The 15,467-nt window shown below is 42.1% G+C and overlaps 1 long non-coding RNA gene across 1 annotated transcript in view; it reads left to right on the plus strand.

Moving 5' to 3' along the window:
• Positions 1–11,228, plus strand: part of LOC104861447 — a 125,774-nt gene extending 114,546 nt beyond the window's left edge. The window contains exon 4 of the long non-coding RNA XR_780046.1: positions 11,158–11,228. This is a non-coding gene — a long non-coding RNA (uncharacterized LOC104861447). The remainder of the gene's footprint in view (positions 1–11,157) is intronic.
• The last annotated feature ends 4,239 nt before the right edge of the window (positions 11,229–15,467 follow it).

The following is a 15,467-nucleotide window of genomic DNA, read 5'->3' on the forward strand; positions in this document are numbered from 1 at the left end:
CCCCCCCCCCCTCTCTCTCTCTCTCTCCCTCTCTCTCTCTCTCTCTCTCTCTCTCTCTCTCTCTCTCTCTCTCCTTTCTATCTCCTTCTCTTTCCCTCATTTTTAAAATCAGGGCCTTGATATGTAATTCAAACTGACCTTCAACTCACTGTGTAGTCCAAGCTAGCCTCAAAATTATTGCAATCCTCCTGCCTCAGCCTCCCAAGTACTGGGATTACAGGCAGGCATCACCACACCCAGTGAAATATCTTCACTTACACACAGTGATATAAAAGTGATATAAAAGATCACTGGCCAGAGTTTTTGAGTTACACAAGCTGTACTAGAGATTTCTTTTAGAAAAGCAATTTTCATTGGCAGCACATTTCAGCGGTACAGAATGAGTCACAAAACTTCCTTATTTGACATATTAAACCTGCTAAACGAACTTAATCTTTCATTTCAGGGGAGAACAACTGTGTTTAAGTCAGCAGATAAAGTGGCTGCATTCAAAGCCAAACTAGAATTTGGGGAACACAAGTGAATAGTAGGATTTTGGGGGGCGGGTACGGGGGATCTAACTCCTTGTGCTTGCAAGGCAGGTGGTGGCACCATAACATTAGGAGTTTTGACATGTTTCAAATATTAGCAAAGATTTTGAAAGGGACTGAGCCAGGCTTCTTTTTCCCAACTGATGCATGATCACCTGTCTTAGCTTTCAAAAGACTTTTAACATCACTCCCCTAACCACAGAACAACCATGAACTGGGGAGGAATGGATTTGTGACTTGTTTGTGAATAAGCCAGGTGAAACAACTTTATCTATGCTAGAAGAGGATCAGCTGCTTGAGAGTGCAAATCATAGTGGCCTTAAAAATATGTTTCAGACAACTTAAATCTCCAAGAAATTTCACAAAGTCTTGAAATTGCCACAAAAGCATGAAAATCCTGCTTACATTTCCAATGTCCTCTCTTTGATAGGATTGAATTGGGTTTTCTGCAGTAACAGCAACCAAAATTAGACTGTGGAATAGACTGGACATAAGCAACATACTTCAGATATTGCTGACTCTCATCACTCTCAGGTGGTACTGTCTAGTTACCAAAAAGTAAATTCAGAGCTCCCAGTGATCCTCCATGTTGATAAATTATAAAATTATTTCATTATATCTTACAGTCTAATAATAATAGAAATAAAATGCACAAGAAACATAATGTACCCATCTGTGGAAAAATTATCTTCCACAAAACTAGTCCCTAATGACAGAAATGTTAGGAACCACTGCTATAAAGATCCAGGTATTAAATATTTTGGGGATTTGTCTGCCCTTGTCATAGACACTATGTAAATGCACAAGCAGGACTCTGTCCCTATGAAACTAAAACTATTGAAAATACAGATGGTGGAATGGATTTATACCACAGTCCATGGTTTTCCTGACTTAGAAGATAATATTGGACAACATCTTTATGATCTTGGATTAAGAAAATTCTTAAATAGCCATAAAAAGTGCTAATATAAAAGTAAAAGAGCCAGGGATTTAGCTTAGCGGTTCGGTGGCCTGCCTTGCAAGCGCAAGGACCCGAGTACAATCCCCGGTACAAAAAAAGAAAAAGCTACAAGAGGTTGCAGTCATTCAAATTTGAGACCACTGCTCAACAAAAGCCACCATTAAAGTGATAAAGAGACAATCAACAGTATGTGAAGAGTTATTTATATTACCTGTGACTCATATCTAGAATATATAAAAACTACAAATAAGGACAAAAAAATAACCCAATGACATGATCAAACATATCCCAAAAGAAGGTAGCCAATTTGCTAATGATAAACTGTCATTAGGAAAATGAAAATTGAAACCATAAGAGACACCACTACATGCTAACGACCTGACTATAATTTAAAGCCCTGAAAATTCCAAATATTATCAAGGATTTAAAAATATATATACTGTTAATTAAAGTGTAAATTGGCATATCTGTTTTTCAAAACTCTTTGGAAAGTGTCCTTTAAAGTCAAATACATACATTTTCTGTGACTCAACCATTCCTAGAAATGTGTACCAAAAGCCATGTGTGGAATATGCACAGTAGCATCATTCCTAATAGCTTCAAATTGTAAACAACCTACATAGACAGTAGAATGGGCAAAACAGCATGGTGTATTTGTAGAACGGAATACTGGACAGTGTTGGGGCTCAGAATATAATACCCCAAGGCAGCAGCCACAGAGAAAAAGTTGTTCTCTTGTCTCATTCCTCATCCTTCCTGTGACAGTGAACTGTGGTCTCAAAGAACAAGTGCCCAGTTGATTCTGTGCCCAGAAGCACAGTTCTGGGGGTATCTGAATAACTGACTTACTGAAGAGGGAAGACCCACTCTGGATATAAGCTAGTGGCCCAAATGGGATAAAAAAGAAAAGAAGGGAGTCTCAATTTTCACTTCTTCAGAAAAGCTCCAGTCTTCACCATCATTTTTGGAAATCTGTCTCCAGGCTTCCAGTACAGACCCTTTAGCTTTCTAAGATTGTTCAGCCTTTGAGCACAGACCCTCTGGCTTCTTGATATAGACTTGCATGGAACTCTGCAGTGAGGTGTAAGTCTTCAACTTTTGATTGGATCCTCTGGCTCACAGACTGCCTTTTTGCATTCTTTCACACCTGACTCTTCAGGCAGCCACTGTAAGCCTCCCTTGTAAATCTTTATTTTATATTAAATCTGTTTTTCCAGTGAATCCTAACTGATACACTCCCTCTGAGACAAGCCACAGAAACTAGAATTCCTTTTCCACAAGGCAGGTCATAGAACCCTGTTTTCCCCAAAGCCAGCCATAAAACCTAAAACTGTGACAGTAAGTCTCCGACTTATGAATGAGTTCCATTCTTTGAGAATTGTTCGTAAGTCAGATTCTGTTCATAAGCTGACAAAATGAGTCTTATACAATACACCTGTGAAAGTTCACAACTTTGATGTTTATAAGTTGGTGACTTAATGCACTGTAGAATATTCCCCTGCCTTCCTGTGTAAAACTTGGCCATAAAGACATTCTTTAAGGGGAAGTGGGAAGGGTAGGGGAAAGGAAAAATAGGGAAAAGAAAAATATATGAGAAAATGAAAAAGGAAATTCTCTGATCGACTGTCCGATAGTAGCTCATAAAACATCAGTTTTAGAAGAAGTCCTAACCCAGATCTAGGAGAAAAGGGTGCTGCACAGAGAGGCCAAGAGAAATCTGAACAGACAGGCCTGGCTGGGTCCCCCTCAGTTTATTAGCATGAGATCCTACACTTTTTCCCTAATCACATCTCTACCCCACTGCCCCTGCTTCATTGAATCTGAACATGAAAATGTTTCACTGGATTCTTTGACCAGTCAATGTGAGGCTCAAACACAATAAAGAGTAATGTCTGCTGTTGTGAATCAGGACAATGATTATTTTTGGAGAGAAAGGAGAAGGTGATAACTTGGAGCAAATATAAATTGGGTTTCTTGGGTGCTGATGATATTCTGTTCTTTGACCAGAATAGTACTTACTGGGTGCCTTCATTTTGTGGTAATTCATTGGCCATACATTCAGGATCTAAGTGCTTTCTTCTATTACATAATATTTTACTTAAAAGTTTTTAAAGAATCCACTGGAGTTTTTTTTTAAGCCCCTGTCTCTTTTTCCAATTATTCTATATGTTTTAATACCCATAGCAGGACAGGAAGAATAGTTGTATAAATCCTCACTTAAGACTGAAAAGCATCCAGGCAAAGAAGCACAACTTGGAAATGTCCACAATCTGGCTAGGTCACCTGCCTAGTGATCACCTCACAGAAGGAACAGCTTTTGGGTATAGCTAGAGAAGTTCATCTCAGAAGTATCAGGTCAGGACAATGAGCTCATGTACTCACAGGTACCAAGAAATGATTTTGTTCTTCCGCTCATTGTCCCTTGTTTGTCCTGTTCTTTTCTGCCCTGTCCTCAGTTAAGTCTTACAAGTAGTTTTACTCACAGGACAGTAGCTCAAATTTATATCAGGTGGCCTAGATTTAGGTTTGCCCAGACTGGGTCGTATTTGGAGGTCTGCTGTTTTTAAATACTTGATAGCAAAGAATTTTATTCCTGAGTCCTAGAAGTTTTAATCTTCATGAAACAGAGAATTTTTGACCAACTCAATCAGAGAAGGAGAATATTTCTTCCATCTTCTTCATAGCTTCCTCTTCCTTAAAATCTTAATTGAGACTTCCTAAATTCATTTCCTCTGCATGTTCTCCCTAGCTAGAACAAGTCCTGGTCTTGAGAACTTTCTTTGACAGAGGTACAATTGCTTTTCTGTCCGTGTCTTATAGAAGCTGATGCTAACCCCAGTGGCCTGTTTTCATAAGCTTGGGTGCTTGGGGGAATGAGCAGAGGAGTTTTCAGACATGCCACCTTGGGATGGATGCAATGTAAATGTTATGTAAACAGTGGCTATACTGAGTTGTGCAGGGAATAATAATTTAAAAGTCTGTACATGTTCAGTACAGAGACATTTTAAAAATTATTTTATATTTCCAATCTGCAGTAGATTAAGTCCACAGATGAGTACATGAAGGCCCCACTGGTCTATTCCTACTCACAATAAACCCAACAGATAGATAGGTTCTGTTACAATTACCGATTTACAAATGAGGAGTAGAAGCACAGAGAATTTAAGCAACTTATACCAGGTCAGATAGCTTTGTCTGAGGGTACATCAAGGCCCTGATCCCAGTGGCCTGGCCACAGGGCCTGTGTTCTTAACCACAACACCAAACTGGTTTCTTGTCCCTAATGTGGAGATAATAAAGCAGGGAGTGCTTGCTTCATGCAATTCTTCTTCCATCCTCTTCCTCATGCATTTTGATGGCATGTGTGATTTTTAGGTTTAGAAAGAGAAACAAGGAAGATCCCTACATTTTTCTTCCATTTAGCAGCTCCCTTTTTTTTTTGTATATCTTTAGCAGCACCTCTTCGGTGAAGACTTATAGAGAATAGGGCTGCTTTGGTCAATGCTGCCACCACCAATAAGCATATATCAAGCGTCTATGGCATGCTATGTGGTGGAGAAACAAAGAGGTCCAGTCAGCGTCTTCCCAATTGCCCCTCCTTCCAGTAAGATTCATAAGCCCACATGGAAACACTAGTACTTAAGCAATGAAGAATAAACTTTGAGCTAGCCATGGGCCATCGTTCACACAACCTGACCTTCCCAATCAGCTTTCAGAGAGGTTCTCAGTGACCCAGAGCACAAGTCAGCCCTGAGTTTTGCCAAGAGAGCCTTCTCCAGCCTGGCTTTGCTTTGCTGATTTGTCCCTGAAACAGCAGGTACTTTGTTCCTGATTCCTGGACACGTTTGCCTGCAGCAGCCTCTGACCTTCCAGAAATTGCTTTGCCATTTATAGAGCAGTTTTTAATTTTAACTCCTTTCTTCTTTCTTTTTTTTTTTTTCATCAAGAACTAATTAAAACACTATTGCAAGCGCAGACTCACTCTGGCACAAAAGGAAAGAGAAAAGAAAAGAAAAAAAATGCACTTGTTTCCCACGCCTGGGTCGGCAGAGTCAAGAGTTTTGCTGAGGTTGGAACCTGAGACACTTCCTTCTCCAGCCCAAAGACTCTTACAGAGGGCAGTGAGTTTTACCAAGCCTTCAGGTCTGTGGGTTGACAGCAAGGGCAAGGCAAGTCCCTAAAGTGCATGGCTGCAACACACGAGTAAGTTGCTACTTCCGCAAGACAAATGTAGGTGCTATTCAAGACATCTCTAAAGGCAGGCACTGGGGATTGGAGAGCTTTCCTAAGACTTCCTTCCTGTTGCTTCTGTGCTCCTACAAGTCCTGATCTAAGAAAGGCATTAGGTGGAATAACCCATTGCACTTCTGGGATTTGCCTGTAGGCTTCTGAGCCAACCTTGTGCCTTCAGAATTTTTCCAGGCTGGCTGAAGAGCAGCAGTGTTCATAAAAATCCCAGACTATAGTGATATGGGCACCGTGGAAGTTTTCTGAGGCCCATGTCATATTGGAATCAATGCTGATGCTTATCCTAGACGCTCTCAAAATACGACGTGAAGGTAGGGCAGAAAAAGTGCAGTTTCCCCCACCTGCACCATTTGCTTCCCTCCTTGCACTGTGCCTCGGTTACCTGCCTCTCAGAGCAGCAGGAGTCAGTCCCAGGGCTGGAATGGCTTGGAGGAAGAAGAGAGTTGACAGTCAGTCCCGGGAAGGGAAAAGTGGCATTTCTGGAGCTATGGGATTGATTTTTTTGCTGAAATCCCCAAGAGTGACTGAATCTACAGACCTCCTTCCAGGAATTGTCAGACTCTAAGGAGACAATAAGAAAGCAACTGAAACTATTTTTGAAAAGTTTTCCAAAGTTGGTGAACCCACACAAAGCCCTATTGGCTTTGATATTTGCTGGACCGGAGGGAGGGAAAATGTGAAATGTCATCATGTGACTTGGTTGGGAGCTTTGGCCAAGACCTGGTTTGCTCTGAATTGAGACTGAAGAGGCAGACTTTCCTCCCAGGGCCCTGGTGCTGACTTTGAGTTGGAATTTTTCTAGAAGACTCTGCAGAGTGTAGTGAGGGAAAACAGTTGCCTGTTATACAGTAGGAGTATGGATCCTTTTCCTCTAAGACTCTTTACAAAATGACTCAGAAAGCTTGAACTTTAAAGGGATGAGAAGCTTCCTGAGCTGCAGGGACTCAATTGATTCTGGGTCTTAAAGAGCTGTGCCTTGGCTTGTATCTTAGGTTTGAGTCCCCAGAAGCAAACCCTGAGTGATTCATTTAAGGAACATCCCTAGGGTGATCGGGAAGCAGAAAGGAAGGATGCTAGTCTGGGCACAACATCAAGCAAAGCCCCAGGGGTGGAAACATTGAGCTGTGATTAACACTGTCCCGAGGTCTTCTTTTGGACTGTTACCATTGCCCTGGCCAGGGGCGAGCAAAGCTGGAGTGTTTATATTCTTCTTTCTGCCTGTCATTTACAGGTTAAGGGCTGTCCTTTATGGAGGGAAGCTAATTCTCATCAGTGCTTTCTCAAAATAGTTTCTGTACCCCCTGATGCAGAAACACATGTGCTGCTTGGCACACCTAGAACTGAGGTCCATCGAAATGAGTAAGGGGTCCCAAGGAGTATAGACCAAGCCCTGACTGCACCACCCATGGGCCTAAAATGGACTGAGTTGTGTCCCCTGCCTCCCATTCATATGTTGAAGTTTTAATTCCCATTCTGACTATATATGCAGATGAGGCTTTTCTGAGGCAATTAAGACTAAAGGAAGGTACAAGGATAGGGTCCTAACCCAATAGGATCAGTGGCCTGATGAGACCTGAAAGTTCTCTCTGTCTCTTGCCATACACACTCAGAAGAAAGGCCTCACGGTGAAGACAGCCATTTATCTACAAGATGGAATGTGAGGCCTTGCTGTGAAGTCAATGGGCTGGCACCTTGATCTCAGACTTTCAACCCCACTGTGGGAAACACATTACTACTGTTTAAATCTTCATGTCTATGATATTTTGCAGGCTAAGTAGAGTAAGATAGGAGCCAATGGCCTTCAGTTGTCCAAGTCATTTCTTTGGTCAACTATGCACAGGGTAGATTCACTATCTGTAGGAGAATCTCTGCTGAGGCCATCCATGATCCACAGCACTGCAATAGCTGGGAGGACACTGCAGATTAATCAGTGGTCTGATGGTTGCCATAGGTCCCACAGTTAGTGTTCACCATGTTCCTTTGGGCCGTGTGTTTGCTTCATCCCAATTTTTCTAGTTTACATCCAGCTTGACTCCCTAGAGGTGGGACAGGTGCCATGCTAGCAGTGGGGCACCAAGTACCTCTCTGTTTCTCTCCTATTTCCCAGTCCTTCTACCTGAAAAGAATGTACAAAAACCAGCTACTGAAGAATCAGAACATCTCTTAAACTTCCTGACTATCCTTTAATCTAGAGATGTCACAATGAAGTGGGAACCATCTGGATTATACAAGTCTGGCCAATTGGCTCACTTGACCCGATCATATGATTTAGCAAACTGAGCACCCAGCACAGCACTGCAGGAAGAGACTTCTGAAGCCACAGCCTTGTCCCATAACAAAAAGAAAGCACTTCTGGAAACCCGCATGTCTAGTGGTGGCCAGCCAGCCTGGAGAGGGGCAGAGAGAGAGAGAGATGCTGAAACAGACCTAGGGACAGTTTTTCCTCCAGTTCCAGAATCAGGACTGATCATAGTATGGGGAGTGGAGCAACTATTCAGAAGCAGAAGGCCGCAAGCTACTGGTTTTGTCCAGATGCAAACCCTGCTGGTTGTGCCATGCCACAGTTGAGCCACTAGATTGCTGTCAAATCCACTTCCTCAAACTAAAAATAATCACTCACATATAAACAAATGTGAATGTATTTATAACTTGAAAGCCTCAGAAAACTCACCTTTGTGTTAGTTTCTGGGCTTTCTCTGCAAGTCACAAGTAGATCACAACAACTACTATAACTGCTTGTTACTTTTCACCACAGACAGGTGACTGTGACCCAGGGTGACATCTGATTGTGGGTGCCAAAGTGACTTTGCATCGAAAGATTAGAATCTTTAACTGCCTTGTGGTTGCAGAAGGCAAAAGAGGCCAGAACTTTAAAGGGGTGAGAGCTTAACAATTCAAGGTGAATTGATCCAGAAAGGCCATGCATGTGGAGTCATCCATGTGATTTCTACTAAAACATTAGCCAAGGGAAACCAGGGAAGCCTGCCACCCAGCCAGGCTGGTGGCAGCTTCCCTATGGGGGTGGTATTTCACCTCCCAGAGGGAAAGAGGAGAAGGAAGAGAAACTGACTAACTGTCACCAATCTGAAAGAGTTGGAGGGCTAGCAGCACAGTGATACTATATAAAAAGAGAGTCTTTTCTATTAAAGGTGTACGTACAGCAGATGATCTCTAGGTAACTGCTTATGGCTAATAAGACTATGTTCCTGCTGAAGTACTCTTTGCTTAACTTTTTTTAAACCAGAAATTAGACACTTATACCCTCTTCTTTGAGAAGAGACTATCATTCCATGAAAGTAAGTGACTGAGCAAAAAGATTTGTATTAAGAGGCCATTTTCCACTTTTCAGTAGTCTGTATCACCATCAGATAAGGGTAGGAATAATCAGAAAAATTTATGGGATAAAGAGATAGAAACAGGAGCTAAATATGTCCTCAAAAATCAAGTGGCTCAGAGCTAGTTAAGTGGTGGAAGCATTCTACTAAGAACTAAAATGAAGGCTGCTTGACTCTTAGGCTCTGCGAAGGCCCTGATCTCATGAGTCCAGGTCTGAAAAAGTAAAAGAAGTTCATTCTGACCTAACAAGAAAGAAGCAGGCCCAGGATGGCAGAACCTCAGCCTTCCAACTTCAAGTCGATTCATAGACTTCTCCCTCTGCCATTGGGGCTTCCTTGACTTTGGCCTTAAGCCTCTGAGTATAACTGCACTGATATTGGCACCTCCCACGGTGCCACTCTCACCCACTTCTCTCCCTGTGGAGAATGCAGAGAGGGAGCAAGAATGAGCCTGCCCAAAGAGTTTTGAGATGTGAGGTAATGTTGGTTCCCTGGCTATGGCTGAAACCAGAGGGAACTTGGCAGGGGCCATAGGGAGGGGAGTGCCGGCTTGGAGATTTTCTTTATGTTTGGCCTGGATGTAGTCCAACCTTAAACTCAAATGAAAACTTTAGAAATGCTACATGACCAGAGTGTGCCTGTGTGTATTATGGGGTAGAAGTAGGAGATGGAAGGTGGCTGCCAGTCATAAGGAGCAGCAAAACTAAACCATGATAGTTTAACTACAGAATTCGTCTCTTAACCAGCACCACTAAGGGGTCAGGGGATCCTTACCTGCCCAATTCCCAGATTTTGTGTTCCAACCACACACCTGTCCCACACATAGGATCCAGTTACTAATACCATTGCCAACCTGAGCTCAGTCTCTTTGCTTCTGTGACCCTCACCATCTCCAGTTGTCACTTAGAACTCTAAACAGGTGTCGGGCAGCCTCTTTCCATTCAGAGTGCAGACAATGGCAAATGCGAATTTTAAATGTTAAAGACACCCAGGCTTGCAAGATGGATTTGGGAAATCTCGAATGCTGAGTGGCTCAATGCATTCTGGTTGAGTCTTTTTCAAAAGGCCTTTCCAATCCCAGCAACCGCCTGTGTGGTGAGTGAGTGTATGTGTACCGAGGCATATGTTGGCAAAGCAGACGAAACATTTGCGTATAATAACATTGTCACGGTAGTTAGTATCAACAGGGAGAAACTTATCTTCCACAAGTGATTAGAAGTGGTTTTCCGTGGGTGCCTGTGAAATGACAGATTGTGCAGTTCTTAGGGGGGTGGGAAAAAGCTTGAAGGGAAGAATCCTACAGGCAATTGTATTTTGACCTTGAGAGGAAAAAATAGATGCTAGTTTGCACATAAAAAATTAACTGTTCCAAAGTTTACACTCAGAAAAACCTTAGTTGCTTGTTCATAACTAAATTGAGAACAGAATTGATGATTACTGAGGTTAATGTTCTTTTTCTAAAGTGAAAATATTGTATATAATTAGATTAAGAAGAGATCTCAGAAGAAAGGGTGACAATTTGAGTCATCAGGAGTCAACAAAGGCACATTTTGATTTTATTAGCTAGCTATTAGAGCCGTCTTTGGCATTTTATGTGTGATGCATGGCGTCAGAATGTTGCTGTTCAAAGTCATTTGTGTCTCCTGTCTGGGCTAATTGAGTGACAATAATAAAACACTGTTTTTAGATAAACAATGGGTGGCGGAGCTCCATCCATCCCTGCAGGGAGCATGTTGATGCCTTTCAAACAGCGACTGGCTGAGCTCACATGCCACAGTCCTTTCAGAGGAGAGTTTAAATCAAGTAAATTGCACGCAGTTTTGAAATGGAAATCAGTGAGCCCAGTTTGGAATGGGCTTCTTGTCAATGGGAAGCCAGAGGCTCCCACTGCCAGTCTGTTTTTCTCCTACTCTCATTCAGAAAGAGACCCTGAGCCACAACACAGACAGCAAGTTAGAGAGGTAAGGGGAGAGAATCTCACATGTCATATATTTCATGTAGAGTTTGGGTGAAGAACAGGCTGACGCTGGAAATAGCAGCATAAACCCCAGCTGCCTGTTCTCTCTCCCTCCTTTCTACGCAGAGACAAGATGGAACCAAGTCAGATGGACACACAGAAGCCCCAAGGAGGATGTAAGGGGGAATTTGCTGTTGCTCTCAGCCAGTACGAAGGATTTTCTCTTTAGGAACATGGACTTTTACCCATGTTCTCTCCCAAAATGTGTCCTGCCCTCCTCCTCCCCCCTCCAAACGTAGAATAAAGCATGTCTAGAAGTGAACCTTGACTTTGTGGAGATTTGGATTTTGGGCTACAGACAGAACGAACAACACTGGCAGTCTAGTCTTCCTATGGATTTATCTGAATGAAACCTCCAGTCTTTTGTGAGGCCAAGAATGGGGCTTTAATTAATACCCCCTCTTTTCATCTGTCAGCCTCCTCCAAACTGGTAGACTCAAAGTAGATAGAAATTATGTGCTTGCTTGGCAAACACAGCTTCCAGATAGCTCTGCTAAGCTCCACAAACTCATCCCTATGAAATTTGGTTGTCACCATGAGCATTCAAAAGTTGGGTACAGTCCATTGACATTTTCATCTAATGCCTCTTGCTTGAGCACCTGCTGGCATGAGGTCCTGTGCTGGTTGCTAAGGAGATAACCCTTGCAAAGGATCAGCAAGTGGAGCTTGAAGTCATGCAGACTGATTGATAGACAGATAAGTAGAATAAAATAGGTTATTGCTCTGGAGAGGCATGTTCAGGAGACCATACATGGCTTCCTCTCTCAGTGTACCCAACTGAGATCAGCCAGTTGTCTTTTAGGGCTTGCAGTGGAGAAAAAATTCTTTTTTTTTTCCATTAAATTTATTGGCACAATGTGTGTATATAATACAGTTACATTCATCATTAGAATCTTGAACCTTTACATGATGTAACTTGATTTTTGTTTTTCCCCTTTCCCCTGCCCTTCCTTCACCCCTTCCACCCTTCTATATTTACAAAGACTTTGTTTCCATGTTTTCCTTTTCTCGTGTTTTTTTGTTTCCCTTTTTACCTTTCTCCTACCCCTCCCACTTCCCCTACTCCTTTAGACCTATTTCTTCCTATTATATGATATCAATGATACATTTTCATCTTAATTTACACTTTTAGTTTTGCACACCAGAGAAACTATTTGGTCTTTACACATGTATCTTATTAATTTCACTTAAGAGTATATCCTCAATGTGCATCCACTTAGCTATAAATGTCTCTAGTTTCTTGTTTTTTTGTTTTGTTTTGGTACTGGAGATCAAACTCAGGCCCTTGTGCCTGCAAGGCAGGTGGTGAAACCACTGAGCTAAATCCCCAGCCCCTCTAGTTTCTTGTTCTTTATGGCTGAATAGTGCACTATTTTATAAAAACAAAACAAAACAGAAAAACACATCTTCTTTATCCAGTCTCCTGCTGATGGGCGATTGGGCTGTTTCCAAATGGCTATTACAAACTGTGCCACTATAAACATGGGTGAGCATATATTGCTGTGGTATGATTCTTTTAATTCTTTTGGAAAGACACCCAGCAGAGAAATAGCTGGGTGAAATGGGATTTCTAATGCTAGTTGTTTGAGGTATTTCCATATTAATTTCCACAGTGGTTGCACCAGTCTGAACTCCCACCAACAATGAAGAAGGGTTCCTTTCTCCCGACAACCCTCCCACCATTTGTTATTGGTTGATTTCTTATAGCAGCCACACTTTCTGGGGTGAGGTGGAATCTCAGTGTTGTTTTCATCTGCATCTCTTGAATGACCAGTGATGTTGAACATTTTTTCATATGTTTATTTGCTGCTTTTACTTCTTTGAGAAACATCTGTTCATTTCATATGCCCAGTTTTAAATTGGGTCTTTATATTTGGGGGGGTCTGATTATTTTTTGAATTCTTTAAAAAGATGAGACCCCAGTTGTTGATTGTTTGTGCTAGTTCCTGTGCTACTGAGGATTTGTTCATGAAGTATTTTCCTTTGCAGCTCCCACAAGGACCCAGGTGTCCTGCATGGAATCCCACCTGTTAAAGGTCTCCCCACCTCTTCATACCATTAAACTGGGGACTGGCACCCAGCACACAAACCCTTAGGGGACAAACCTCACCCACACCACAGCAAACCCCTATATTAGGAATAATGCCTGGCCCCATCATGACTGCAAACACAGTCTTTTCTGTCCATTCCTCTGATCCAAACCACAGTGACAGGTTAAAAACCACTCTTTAAACAACACTCAGCTGTCTTCTGTGTCCTGCCCATCTGAAGCACAACAAGGACAAGCAGCCACTAGACTTCATTGTCCCTTCCGAGTGCCTCCTCCTGACGTTTCCTCATCTTGGACACATTTTAATAATTTTTCATAATTACCTGTGATGACTAAACTTATGTGTCCACTTGGCTGGCTGTTGAACTCAATCGTTTGGTCAAACATCAGTCTAGATGCTGCTGTGAAGGTATTTTTAGATGTGATTAACATTTAACATCAATAGACCTTGAGTGAAGCAGTTCACCTTCCACTATCTGGATGGGCTGAGCAGGCAGAGCATTAAGCCCAAGATGATTAATCTCAAGCTTTAAAATCTAACTGGGTTTATCCTGCTGGGTTTTGAATTTGCCTGAGATATTTGACCCCTCTGTCTCCACAAGTTTCTTCCTCTCGGATTGGAAATGTCTCCCTTATGCCTGACTACCATTGCGTTCTTGGAAGTGGTTAACTTGCTGTCTGGTTTCTCAGGCTCACAACTGGAGAAAACTGTTTCCCTAGACTGGATCACACTCCGAGTATGTAGACGATATTTAGATGAGGCTAATACTAAAACAGTTAAGACTTTCAAAGGTGTTGGGATTGTATGACTGCGTTTTTCAGCTGAAAAGAATATGAATGTGGCTGCTCTAGAGTGTGGACTGTGAAGGGTTGAATTGGGTCCCCACCATCCCCATTCATGTTTAAGTTTTAACACCCAGCAATCACATGATGTGAGCATATTTGGATACAAGGCTGTGACAGATGGAAACATGAGTTAAGATGAAGTTAGACTCACTGGGCTCCTAATCCAGTAAGACAGAGGATCCTCATTAAAAAGGAGAATTAGACACACAGGGCAAGCACCAGAATGAAGTTTGGAGTCAGGTTGCCCTAAGTCAAGGAGCCAGCAGCAACAGATCACTCCCTCGGGTCTTCTGAGACCCTACCCACACCTTGACCTTGGGTTTCCAGCCTCTAGAACTCTGTGACAGTTTCTGTGTTTTAAGTCACTGAATCAGAGATAACTTTCTTACTAGAACTGTAAGAAACTAATGACGTCCCTTCCTTGTCACCTCAGCCCCGCATTCCCCCCTCTGTCAGTCCACACTGCAAAGCTCATCTTGTCAGATACCTTTAAGTCACTTGTGGGTGAGAAGGAGGCCCTACCCCTCAGCCCCTATGTCTGTGGTCTGCCTGGATTCTGTCCCCTGCCTTTAGCACAAATATTAGCACGTGTAAGACACAGCCATGTCCTGACTGCTTTGGCCTCAAGTCTGAAAGCACTCTCAAAATTAAGCCAGAAATTGCCCAGGGGTTTATGAACATGAGCATCTGAAGTATCTGGGTTACATTCCTGCTGAATGTACTGGTTACATTCCTTTTTTCACCTTAATGTAAACAAGTGACAGGAGAGAACCACAGTCTCAGAAGTTACCTTTTGTCTTTATTGAGAGACTTGGCACTGTTAGATTTGGGTCACTCCACAGGTGAAGTGCCTCTTAGGTTAACTAACTCTAAAAAAAGAAGGTTTATGTTTTTCAAATGCATGCTTCTGGTGAATTGAGAAAATTGAACACAATAAGAAATACCAGTTTAGAAGTTTAGGACTAGGGTTTAAATTATGGCTAAATCTTTAATGAGCTGAATGAACTTTGATAAATAGCTTATCAAGCACTTTGAATATAGTTTGTCTCATCTATAAGTAAAAGTAAAACTTCCGTCTTGGGATTTGGGACTTTCCTAAAAGGAAAATTCCTTGCTTTCTTAAGCCACTGACTCCAGAAAGGAAGGGAATATTTTAACATGGAAAATTCAAGTTATGCTACAAGAAGCCATCATTAATAGCATGAGAAAGATTTGCCTTAAAGATTCTCCATTCTGAAGAAGGTGAATGGAAAAATGTGAAAGGATGCAGGGAGTAGCTTTTGATGTCCTTAGGGGCCAGGAAGGCTTTTTTTTCCTAGCAGTCATGTTTTGGAGGACATTGAGCTAATCAATGTGGAGGTTATTTTTGAAGAAGAATACATGAAATGCAAATATCAAGGGAGATGTAGGCTTGGAAGGAGCTTAAGTTAGAGATAGGTCCTGAAGCATGAATTTTTAGCTTTAGGATAAACCCAGCCAT

Source organism: Fukomys damarensis, unplaced genomic scaffold, assembly GCF_012274545.1.
Source record: "Fukomys damarensis isolate Sample0158 unplaced genomic scaffold, DMR_v1.0_HiC HiC_scaffold_10, whole genome shotgun sequence".
Classification (NCBI taxonomy): Eukaryota; Metazoa; Chordata; class Mammalia; order Rodentia; family Bathyergidae; genus Fukomys; species Fukomys damarensis.